Source organism: Macrobrachium nipponense, chromosome 6 (genome assembly GCF_015104395.2).
Source record: "Macrobrachium nipponense isolate FS-2020 chromosome 6, ASM1510439v2, whole genome shotgun sequence".
NCBI classification, from domain to species: domain Eukaryota; kingdom Metazoa; phylum Arthropoda; class Malacostraca; order Decapoda; family Palaemonidae; genus Macrobrachium; species Macrobrachium nipponense.
The window spans coordinates 122,885,187-122,897,664 of record NC_061108.1 but is presented as its reverse complement, the minus strand read 5'-3'; the positions used below and the strand labels follow the sequence as shown (position 1 = coordinate 122,897,664).

General features: G+C 35.9%; 1 long non-coding RNA gene across 1 annotated transcript; it reads left to right on the top strand.

Moving 5' to 3' along the window:
* The first annotated feature begins 3,247 nt into the window (after window positions 1-3,247).
* On the top strand, window positions 3,248-11,812 carry LOC135216722 (uncharacterized). Its single transcript, XR_010314899.1, has 3 exons — window positions 3,248-3,457; window positions 5,750-6,059; window positions 11,708-11,812. It is a non-coding gene; the product is annotated as an uncharacterized LOC135216722 (long non-coding RNA).
* The last annotated feature ends 666 nt before the right edge of the window (window positions 11,813-12,478 follow it).

The following is a 12,478-nucleotide window of genomic DNA, read 5'->3' as shown; positions in this document are numbered from 1 at the left end:
AAGTAGGACCTTACTGTGCAATCCCTGGGCTGCACATTTAAAGTCTATACAACCAACATTCGAACTGCATCTGAGCCCAAATGATTTGAAGCTGGCAGTAGCTGGTCTTGTGTCGACAACATTCATTGGATGTAATATGCCCAGCAAGTTTTTTAAATACTGTTTGATAGCATGAGGTGCCATAAAACATTTCAAACATTATTCTAGTTGCAATAAGCAGTCGATGCAACCCCAACAATATGGGCGTGATCCTTTATTAATCTCGCTGCTCCAACATATTTTGCAGCTTCCTAAACTTATTTTTTGTAGAATCTGACAGTTACAATAATCCACTCAGTTGACCACAATGTTTTGATAGACACTCATTAACATACTTCTTAACATTGGCAAAACATCTATGGTGATGGCCAACCACCATTACAACATCATTGATTTCAGTACTAAAAGAAAAATTACATTCAAGCAGCAACCTACGCCGCAGGACTAAATTACTGTTTACATCCAACAGAATATCGCTAAGGTTTCTCACGTTATATTTTCTCCCCATAACATAAATTCGGTTTTATTTTCATTTAGTTTCAGTTGCTTCAGTCATCCATTCCTTAAAAAACTGGTGAAACATCACTCAGTTTTTTATTTGCATCCCTGATGTTGTTTATGGGAAAAATAAAATTGGATGTCACCCGCGTTTAACCCCTGTCACTGTAGGTTGTCTGACATCTCCTAGGGGTACTCCTCCTCTCAGTGTGTCCTAAGATGAACGTGAGTTTCCAAATCTGTACACTGTATTTTCTGTCCCGCTGTTAGTGTTGAAGATATTCATAGGCTTCATCAAACATTCCAACTGCATTTCATTTAGAAGTTCATGCACGAGGTCGAGTAACACACCACGCTTGCCTGCTTCCATTATATCAAATAGATAATTTACGAAAGAAGATGCAGCAATAAATGAAATTGTCTATAAGCCGACTGACTATCCTGCAGTTACCCTTTCCTGGTGAGAAATTAATCGTTGCTGAATCCCGTTTTCTTCCATTCTGGACAGAAACGATAGATTTGAAACACGTCTGTATTAACTTCCTTTTCAAGTGTCAATCGGATTTTTCAATACTGCTTTAAAAAAAAGTTAAGTACACCTTAGTTGAACCAGACCTCTGAGGTGATTGACAGCTCTCCTAGGGTTGGCCCGAAGAATTACGTAGATATCTTTAAGTGTCTAGGAACTAATTGGCTACCTAGCAGCGGGACCTACAGCTTATTGTGGGATCCGAACCAAACTATATAGAGAAATTAATTTCTAATCACCAGAAACAATTCCTCTGATTTGCCATTGGCAGAGCGAGGAATCGAACTCGGGACAACAGAATCGGTAGGCAAGCACGTGAACCAATCGTCCAATGAGGAACTCAATACTGCTTTAATAATAGCCACTTTCTGTTATTTTCTACTCTCCCCATTATATCAGTCAGGCATGAACCAATTTCCACTCAAACAAATTCAGATATTAGCATAGGCTTAACAGCACATTTTGTTTTCTCCGTCTGTTTAATAACCCTATTAATATCATCATTATTTGCACCACTAAATCTCGATAGTCTTACATTACTAATACGGCTCGTCGTATAAATAAAAAAAAAAATCTAGAAAAAATCTGGCACTTCATGGTCACTGAAACCATCGGGAAGCCTTTTCTCCTTTAACATTGCCAGCTAAACCATCAAGAAGTCTGCAAAATGTATTCATATCCATTGCTCTGCACAACTATTTCTATTACCCAGGTTCCAGCCTGGGTAATCTTAAAAGGTAGCAATGAAACCGTGCGGCTAAGGCGCTGGCTAACACACTGGGCCGTGGAGGTCTATAAACGACAATAAAGGAGATTCTCCGATCTAAGTATTTGAAGGGTACCTCGACATATTCAAAACATTTTACATGAAGCCTCTGTAAATCCTAATTAATACAAAGCAACTCTTTTCCTGGACTTTATCTGCATAAGTTTTGTCTATAATATAGGGAGCTGTCATCTTCATTACGGTTTCTATCGATCCCATCTTTTTCATTATATCATCAATATTTAAATCAAAGACCTGATGAAAATTCGCTGTGACGACATCTTTATACTCTGCAGCTCAGCAATCACAGTATCTCGCTCAGCAATTCCTTTACCTTTCCGTATTTCCTATTAACTTCTGTGACTTCTTCCGAATGAACAGCATATTCTTTGGAAGCTTGAATTTCACGTCAATGGTGCCATTTTGGGCTTGTTCCATATGAATCGTGTCCATCTCCTGAATATAATATAATAATAATGATCTCAACCACACATATATCTTTCCTTCCTAGTCACATGTAACTGAACTTGTATTGCACTACTTAATAGGTTTGTCTTAACCTATTTATCAAGAAAACAAACTCTTTATATTATCTTCCACCATATTCACATCCTATCCAGTCCGTTATTTTCCTTTTCTCGGATTGGCAAATGGGACCAAACATCGGTTTCCCTTTTCTAGCCATGATGCATATCATTGACAAATCGTATTTTCAATGAAATGGTTTCTCCAATAAAAGAGAAACAGTTTCAACGAAAGGTGAACGATAAATTTGGTTTTTTCAATAGGCAAGTTCCTCATTTGTCATCTATCGTGATTTGTAATGACTGAAGCTCCATGATGATAGGGTCTTATTTTGTTCTGGTTCATCGATATAAATTGCCATTAGGGAATGCACTTGAATGGTTTTGCCAATACTCCACTGCAAGTTACCTACAACGCAGTCGGTCGGGATTGCAGCTTTCTGAGAAACTGAAGCTGCACTGGAGCTACATAAGATAGCAGGAAATTATCATCATCTATGGTTACTCTGTATACATAAAATATAGAACCGACAACGAAGTAAACAGATATTCTACATTAAATCAATAAATAACGAAAGAAGAGGAATATATACAAGAACGCTAAGACATGATCCCAAGCAAAAAATATTTGACTAAAAAGAAAGACCTGCGATACACATTTCTCAGAAAAAAAAAATAATAATAATTGCTACAATTTTGCTGCTGGAATGAAGAACGTGATTAATTTCCAATAAAAATCAATTTAATGCATCCACGCTGGCAAATACTGTTCCTGACGTTATCGAAGAAACCATTATTGCCATTATTTTCACACTGACTGTACTAATGGCAAAATAACTGTTATGGTGCATGATATACTCTAGCATTGCTTTTTATTTATTGCAGAGAAAAAGGCGCAACTTGAGACTGATATCTGCACTACAGGAATTAAAAGATGGCAACAGATAATCACAAGAAAAGTCATCTCCTTCTTCTGATCATCCAACTGCTCCTCCTACACAGAACTTGTGCAGAGACTGTCACTTACAAGCTGGTGCTGAAAAATCTAAGTCTGACCCTACCCGGTACATATACATCATATAACGGTTATACAAAGATAAGGTACGTGCTCACACACACAAAGACACACACACACATACATAGATTTAAAAATACACAGACACAATATACATACATACATACATATATATATATATATATAAGGCAAAATTCACGAAGGAAAGTGAAACAATGGAGTAACCGTTGTGAGGCCTTTCGACTCTCGTCCTTTGTAAAGGACGACAGTTGAAAGGCCTCTCAGCGGTTACTCCATCGTTTCACTTTCCTTCGTGGGTTTTGCCTATATTTATATATTCATCACGTTCCAAATGATCGTGCTTCAGATATATGTATATATATATACATATATATATAAAGGTATAAGCCACGAAGCAAAAATAAACTACGGAGTAGCTGCAAGATCTTTCGACTCAACGTCCTTTACTTAGCAGACTGACTGATATACATGAGAAACTGAGAGTACAAGGAAAGGTCGTATAAGTGACAGAGGGATTATAAGGAGATTAATACCTAGAATCCAACACACCTGGAGAATGAGAAACCTTTCCAAACAAGCATAAACATGGGTACAATTCTTTTGTCCCTGTGTCTGAGCAGTTGGACTTAATCTTTTTGCTCTTAAATTGTACCCATGTTTATGCTTGTTTGGGAAAGTTACTCATTCTCCAGGTGTGTTGGATTCTAGGTACTAATCTCCTTATAATCCCTATCTGTCACTTATACGACCTTTCCTGTACTCTTAATTTCTCATGTAAGTCAGTTTATCTGCTAAGTAAAGGACGTTGAGTCGAAAGATCTTGCAGAAACTCCGTTGTTTATCTTTCCTTAGTGGCTTATACCTTTATTTATGGATTTGTCACATTCCAAACTTTCGTGATTCAGTTATACACACAAACACACACACACACAATACACACACATATATGTATATATATATATATATATATATATATATATATATATATATATACATATATATATACATATATATATGTATATATATAATATATATATATATATATATATATATATATACATATATATATATATATATATATATATATATATATACATATATATATATATATATATATACTATATATATATATATATATATATATATATATATAAAATATATGAGGAATTAAACGCCATACCATGGCTATATAGCGATTTCCACATTACTCAGACGGGCGAGAATTCCATTTTCCTATTACCTAAAATGTACTTTCCCTCTAAGTTTTAAGTTTTTCATTTATTGTGATAATCTAACCTGACGTTGGTAGTTCATAAATATTCCCAAGGACTGTGGGTGGAAAACCGTACCGAGGTTAATTTGATGAATAAGTTGAACAACTAGACGTTGGATATGTGAGTGGAAAAGTTGTGGTCAGGAAAAATGGGTAAAACACACGAGTTGAGTTGAATCTTTCATCTGACTGGTGCAACCATCTCATCTCTAAACATCTTTATGTTAGAAGCCTGAATGATTAGGGTCCTTTATGTTTGTGGTCGTTCTCATAAGGTTGGCATTGTGTGTCCATTGTAGCACAAATGTTTCATGACAAAACTCTGAAGCTCCTGAGGTTTTTTTGATGGAATGGAGCATATACAATGCTCCATTTGATTTTAGTTGGCCCCTTCCTGTAAAAGGCAAATTACCCTTCTGTTAAGGGAAGTGGTTCTTCTACAGACCTTAGAATGAGGACATCCTTTAGTATGGCATTTAATAACGACAAATGGCACACATAATACAATCTTCATAGTATCCAAAGGAGCTGTTGGATTATTCTTGAAACCAAATTCATCAATATTTGTGATCTTTTTAAGGGTTGTTTTGTGCCTTGAAAGTGAATTGTGCCTTTGTAAAAGACAGGAAGCGGGAATGGAGGTAAAAATACAGGGATAAAAAGTGGGTGCAGCTAGAGGCTGAAAGGACCTTTACTAATGTCTACAGTGCACCGCGTGAGGTGCACTGACGGTACTGCACCATACCGGATCTAGGAGCAAGAGCATGTGCTGACATACGAGCATAGGTCACACATACTCGAAACCCCAGTTAATTAAATAAATGCAAGTTAAACACAGTACAATTTTTCCACCCATGAACTTTGGGAGTATTATATACGCTCTGCCACCAAAAAGGAAAATCATTAGACAAACAGAAACAATATAAAACTTGACGAATTTGGACATCTCATCAGGACTGATAACCAGAATCTCAGCAGAATTGCAAACTTTCCACTGTTTGTGTGAATGCAAATGCCTGCGCGTGTGGGAACGTGTGTGGGAAAGTATGGTCATCATTTAATTCTCAAGTCCCTCATCTTCCAGATGTGCAATGATCTGCAATCAATTTGGTTGTGACGGGTTAGCTCACGTTGCAGCAACGAACGAATGCAGACTCTATCTGACACTCCCCACCTTCATAGAACCAATGACGGCATCCGAAGCAACTCTGAGAACCTACCTTCCTGCCCATTCTCCCATTATTTTCATTAAACCTGTTTATGGTACCAGGCCATGGAATAACGCGAAAGTAGAATGTGAGAATTTGAACGGGCACATGATACCCTACCCAACAAGGGCAGAGTCAGACAGACTGTTTTCCAAATACGGATCCTTCCTCGTTGGTCTTTACAAGGTAAATAAGCAATTTTTTTAAAAAATATAACTGAAGAGGTTGCCTGCATCAATGTTTTTATCGGTTACAGATGTTCGATTTATCTGCGTGATTGGATACTGTTTGGCGTATGAGAGGCGATTTTGTAAAAAAAAGCGAACGACCACACCTCAAGATATTAAGGCAATATTGCGACTGTTATCTTTATTTTTCATGCACTGTAGGTGTTACTTAAGGTTCTTTGCAGATTGCCTTTGGCCCCTAGCTGCAACCCCTTTTGTTCCTTTACTGTACCTCCTTTCATATTCTCTTTCTTCCATCTTACTCTCCACCCTCTCCTAACAATTCATTCATAGTGCAACTGCGAGATTTTCCTCCTGTTACACCTTTCAAGCCTTTTACTGTCAATTTCCGTTTCAGCGCTGAATGACCTCGTAGGTCCTAGTCCTTGGCTTTTGGCCTAAATTCTACTTCCAATTCAATTCAATGCAGTTCCCATGCATGCAAGAAACGTCAGACGTAGAAGAGATAAATTGCAATAAATGACCGAGTCTGTAAAATATATTACTGCAACAAAGCTTGTAAGGCTATGGGATGTGCATCCAGTATTTTGCACAAAACGACGACTTGAAAATTTGAGGCAGAGTCATGAACTGAACATTTTTCTCCAGTTTGATTTCACACGTCCTTATGTTTCTCTGGTTCAGTACATTCAAGAAAGTCATCGATGTTTATATGGTTTTTCTAGCAAGTGGCGATTCATCAATGGACGCTATTGTTCGCAAACATAAAGACTTAATTTGTTAATCAATAAACTCGTTTCAGTAACAATATTACTGGGACTTATGACTGCGACAGAATTTTCTTCACCACCACGAAGGCTCAGAATATTCAGTAACCAGCAAGGAAGCCTTTCCCAATCTCAGACATTCTAAGGAAAGGAATTTTTAAACTCCTCGCTTTGAATCATTTTCAGTGACTTCCCTCTTTTATGTTGTAAGGTGACATGACTACAGAGCTCACCAATAGTAAAATATCACCAAAATCAGTTGACCCCTGTAGGGAGGTTGCACCGTCAGTACACCTCATACAGTGCACCGTATAGACATTACTTAAGGCTTTTACAGCGACTTTTCGGGCCCTAGCTGCAACCCCTTCCATTTCTTTTACTGTACCTCCATTCATATTCCCTTTCTCCCATCATCCTTTCTATCCTCTCCTAACAACTGCGAGGTTTTCCTTCTGTTACACCTTTCAAACCTTTTTACTGTCAACTTCCCTTTCAGCGCTGAATGATCTCATAGGTCCCTGTGCTTGAGCTTTGGCCTTAATCCTATATTCCACTCCATTCTAAAATCAATTGGCAGTTAATCTGACTGGCTCTCCAGGTTTACCAATCCAATGGCTGTCGTGGAATTTGGCGAAAGCAGACCATGGCCAGCTTCAAAGGAGTTCCCTTCAATAGATAATGCTATAAAAACGCTTACTACCAATTACTGACAGCTTTTCTTTAGCACTGTTAAGCCGTTTTAGAGCAAAAAAACTGTACTTTTTTTTCTGAACAAATCAAATCGTCAAAGAAAATAAAGATCTTGCGTGACCTATACAATTAAACGAAAGCACGGGCACCTGTAGGAGACAAGCATGCAATCCAAATCTAGTGCAACAGATTCATTTTACTGACTCACCAATTCTTTTTCAGTTAGTATGAAAATTGTTATATTTTTTCTTTACCTTTGATATAATGTCCCCTACTTTGGTTTGGGAAATGAAAAAGAATAAGCAAATACATTCCCCGCAAATTAAATCTTTAAAGTTTTGGATTTTCAGTTTGTTGCCAGTATTTCAATAAAACACATACATGCACAAACTTTTATATATACACAATCATATATATTTATGTATTGGAAAATGAAAAAATACATTCGCCACAAATCACCACTTATAAACGCTTTAAAGTTTTGGATTTACAGCTTGCTGACGGTATTTCAACAAAACACATACATGCATACACACACACACACACACACACACACACACACACACACACACATATATATATATATATAGATATATATATATATATATATATATACATATATTGTGACGAAGTGCCATGTATCTGGTTACTACACTTACCAATCATTAAATGAGTAACTCACAACAGCCAGACACCTGAACCTTCATCACAGGTAAAATACGACTAAATACTCTAAAGGCAACAGTGATCCCTTAAACAACTTACCAGTATTGCAGAAAATCAGACAAAGTTCATTAAAACAGGTGTGAGGTAATCCTATATGTGATCAAACTAATTAAAAGGCATCACTCCATTAACAACTTTAAAAGTTTAAGTATTTCCCTGATTTCAGAAGTCTATGTACTTCCCTGGTTCTAACTCACTTCAAGTAAATTGAAGGAAAACAGCTCAATTACCACTCTATGTTTCTACCTAAGCATAATCTAATCATACTGGTGAAAAAAGAAAACACTTATAAGAATTTTAAATACAAAAATTTATTATCAAACTCAAAATTATAAGTGAAATTCACAATCTCAGGGAAATTAACTGTTACTTGAAAACAAAGCAAAGTTTAATTAATTCTTGAATTAATTAAGTAAAATTAAATCATAATTAATTTTATCACAAAATTCATGAAAATTAATTAATAAATTCAATCAAAAGTTAAAAGTGTTAGGTAATAATTAAAATTTGTTAATTGCTTCACGATTGCTAAACAACAATAAAACTTGAAAAGAATTCTAAGTAAGAGCAAAATAATTCACACATGTTAAATCAAATTAAATGTGCAACGATTAACTAATGAAAACAACTAAGTTAATTAAATTGTGAATGCAAATGAAACACATTGCAGAAAAACATGGAAAACACCAAAATTGTAAAAACCACTAATCACACAGAATATAAAAATAAAAACACACACTTCAATAAGAAAATTGATAACTGCACAAAAAATCACTTCAAATGAAACAAACACAAAAATTTGCAATGTGTAAAAATTTAAACTTATTTCATGGAACCACTGTGACTATTAGTTGCAACTAATAAACTTTAATAACACTTTACCTTGGTACCAATTTTCTTTCTGCTGCAGCTCGCTCAAAAAATTTCACCAATTCACAATATTTCAAAAGAGAAAAGGTGCCGTTACACACTTGTACAATGTTTGTTCAGATTCCACTAAAAGCACTAAATAATACTAAATAACTAATAATTCCGAAATCTAAAAGTTACGAATGACCATTCAGTAAGTATTAAATCTTTACATTAATATCAAGTATAGCAAGGGAGAGAGAGAGAGGGAGACCTCTAAATGCCAGGAATTCAAAGTCTGTAATGAATGCTTTCCATTTGTACGGAAGCTGAACAGTGGATTTCACACAAAATGTTTTGGGCTTGAGAAAGATGGTGCAATCCTTCTAGAAGCTTCTAACATGACGTAAATTTACAGAAAAATCGTGAAATCTTAACGTGGTTTCGACAAAGACATGCACGTATGAAACCAGTCCTGCATGTAGTATGCTCAACAAAGACACGTACTCGTCTGGAACAGACTCCCTTATCAAACGTGTTGACAGGTTTCTAAAACAAAACGGAGATCTCGAGTTCTATCTCGAGGCGATGACAAGTTATGAAACAATTTCTAGCTTGGAACAGACAAATTTAATCTCTCTCTCTTTACACATTCTACGTTATATACTTTTAAATTGTGTTAAGCGAAATCTGAACATACATTTTTAGACATCCTATAACTCTAAGCTAAATAAGGAATCTGAAAATGTTGCAAAACTCTTTTCTAACATTTTATACAGTCAAGAGGGGAAATATATGCATTATGAATGTAGCAGCATAATATATATATATATATATATATATATATATATATATATACTAATATATTTATATATATAGATATATGCATAAGCCAGGTACTATGTCGTACCTCTAAGTAAATGGGGATACAATCCACAATGAAGTAAAAATCCTCTTGTAGTTTAAAATACATTCTTGTACAGGATTAAAGCTTTCGACCATCAACTGTGGTCTTGTTCACTAGAATTAATTAAACTTTACTTTGTTTTCAAGTATCAGTAATTTTCCCTGATATTGTGAATTTCACATTTTTTGTATTTAAAATTTTTATAAGTGTTTTCATTTCTAACCAGTAAATTTGCATATGATTATATTGATGTTAGGTAGAAACATAGAGTGGTAATTGATCTGTTTTCCTTCAATTAACTTGAAGTGACTTAGAACTAGGGAAGTACTTAGACTTCTGAAATCAGGGAAATACTTAGACTTTTAAAGTTGTTGATGGAGTGCAGCTCTTTGATTAATTTAATTACTTACAAGATTACCTCACACCTGTTTTGATGAACTTAGTCTGATTTTCTGCAATACTGGTAAGTTGTTAAGGGATCACTGTTGCCTTTAGAGTATTCAGTCGTTTAGTACCTGTGATGAGGGTTCAGGTGTCTGGCTTTTGTGAGGTACAGTTAATGAATGGTAAGTGTAGTAACCAGATAATTGGCACTTCGTCACAATATATATATATATACATATATATATATATATATATATATGATATATATATATATGCATATATACGTATATATACGTATACACATATATATACACACGCACATGAGCTACTTCCAGAGTTTATTCATTTCTTTGAGTTATTTCCTTTCCTCTACTGTCCAAGTCGATGGAAGAAAAATTAAAACTCTAGCAATTGAGGAGAATTCATTTGAAAATGTAATATTCAGTCAGAACTGTCTTAATTATACTGCAGCTCAGTGTTTATTAACATACCAAATACTCAAGTCACTAATTGGCGCGTGGGCAGACTTTAAGATGAACTGCTGCCTATTTGCAAAATGAAAAACACTAGCATCTTATAAACTGGTCGACAATATCCAGCCTACTGCTGAAAGAATACCTTTAAAGAATTCAATTCTTAAATGAACTACAAACCTGGAGGCCAAGTTTTCTCATCGACATCAACCACTGCGGGAAGAAATCCTTGTGAAACGCAGTAAAATTGAATACAAATTAATTAATACTGGAACAGCTTTAGTCTTCCGAGCACAAAATCTTTGTCAAACATTACGGTTTCGAAGTATCTATTTATATATGGATATGTATTTGATTCACATTAAATGATCGAGTACTAGAAATACACTCGATTAATTTACATTATTTTGGAAGGATATTTTTTTCTTTTTTGCGATTGGAGTATCCTTTCCCATTATTTATGCTCTGTGACGGGTGCGTTACATCCACTGTGCTACTGTGTTGTTAGATAACGTTTAGAGCATTAACCTCAACTGAACGCTATTCCAAATACTTTATCCTCACTCCTGGTATCCCCACCTGCGTTGTTTTCTGCGCCTTTTAATTCGTTCCCTTTGCTTAGCTCCTATTCAGCTGTCCAACTTCACTAACGAGTGCTTAGGCACCTGACTCAGTGGTACGTAAACTGAAGCTTTAATATCAACATTTCGTCTCATTTCGGGTGACTTCAACGGAGCACCTTTCTCATAACGATTTCATTCGAACCTCTGGCAATTCACGTCCAGAGATTTCAACGACTGGTCTGCCTAGACGACTATCTAACCACGACCATTTCCAAACTCTACCTCAGACATCGCAGCAGAGCACCACCTTCTACGACTTCTTCGGGGGGACGGTCGAGCAGTCCCAGATCGAGTGGGACGTTGGACAACCGAACAATTACGGCGTCGTGGCGGGCAACTACGAGTTCTGCATGATTCGTCTAGAGAAAGGGTATCACGACCTCTGGTGTGTGACCAACGAGAATCTCGGAATTACTCTCTGTGCGGTCTATGGAGACTGGAAAAGCTCTTAAGCAGAGTTTCCAATCTGGAGGGTTTGTAAACAAATGAAAATTTTATTCCAATGAATTATTTACATTTGAATATAAAGGACGTTGACACAGACTTCACTTAAGCAGAGATTCAAATCTAGAGTGTTTTTAAACAAATGAAAATTCTACTCCATTGACTTTTTTACATTTGAATATAAAAGGCGTTGGCACAGACTTCACTTAAGCAGATACTGAACTCTAGTGTTTGTAAAAAATGAAAAATTCATTCCAATGGCTTTTTTACATTTGAATATAAAAGGCGTTGGCATAGACTTCTCTTAAGCAAAGAATTAAACCTAAATTGTGTTAACAAATGGAAATTCTACTTCAATATTTTTTCCAGCATTTGAATGTAAAGAAGTCCTTTCGGGTTTAAAGCAGGGTGACACTGACCTAAGTGACGGTCACTATCACCCTGCTTCCAAATCAAAGGGCACAGGTTCAAGCCCTGGTCAGGGTAGGAGAATGTACCTTATATAATTAATTACCTTACAGAGAATGGTCAGGGTAGGAGAATGTACCTTATAT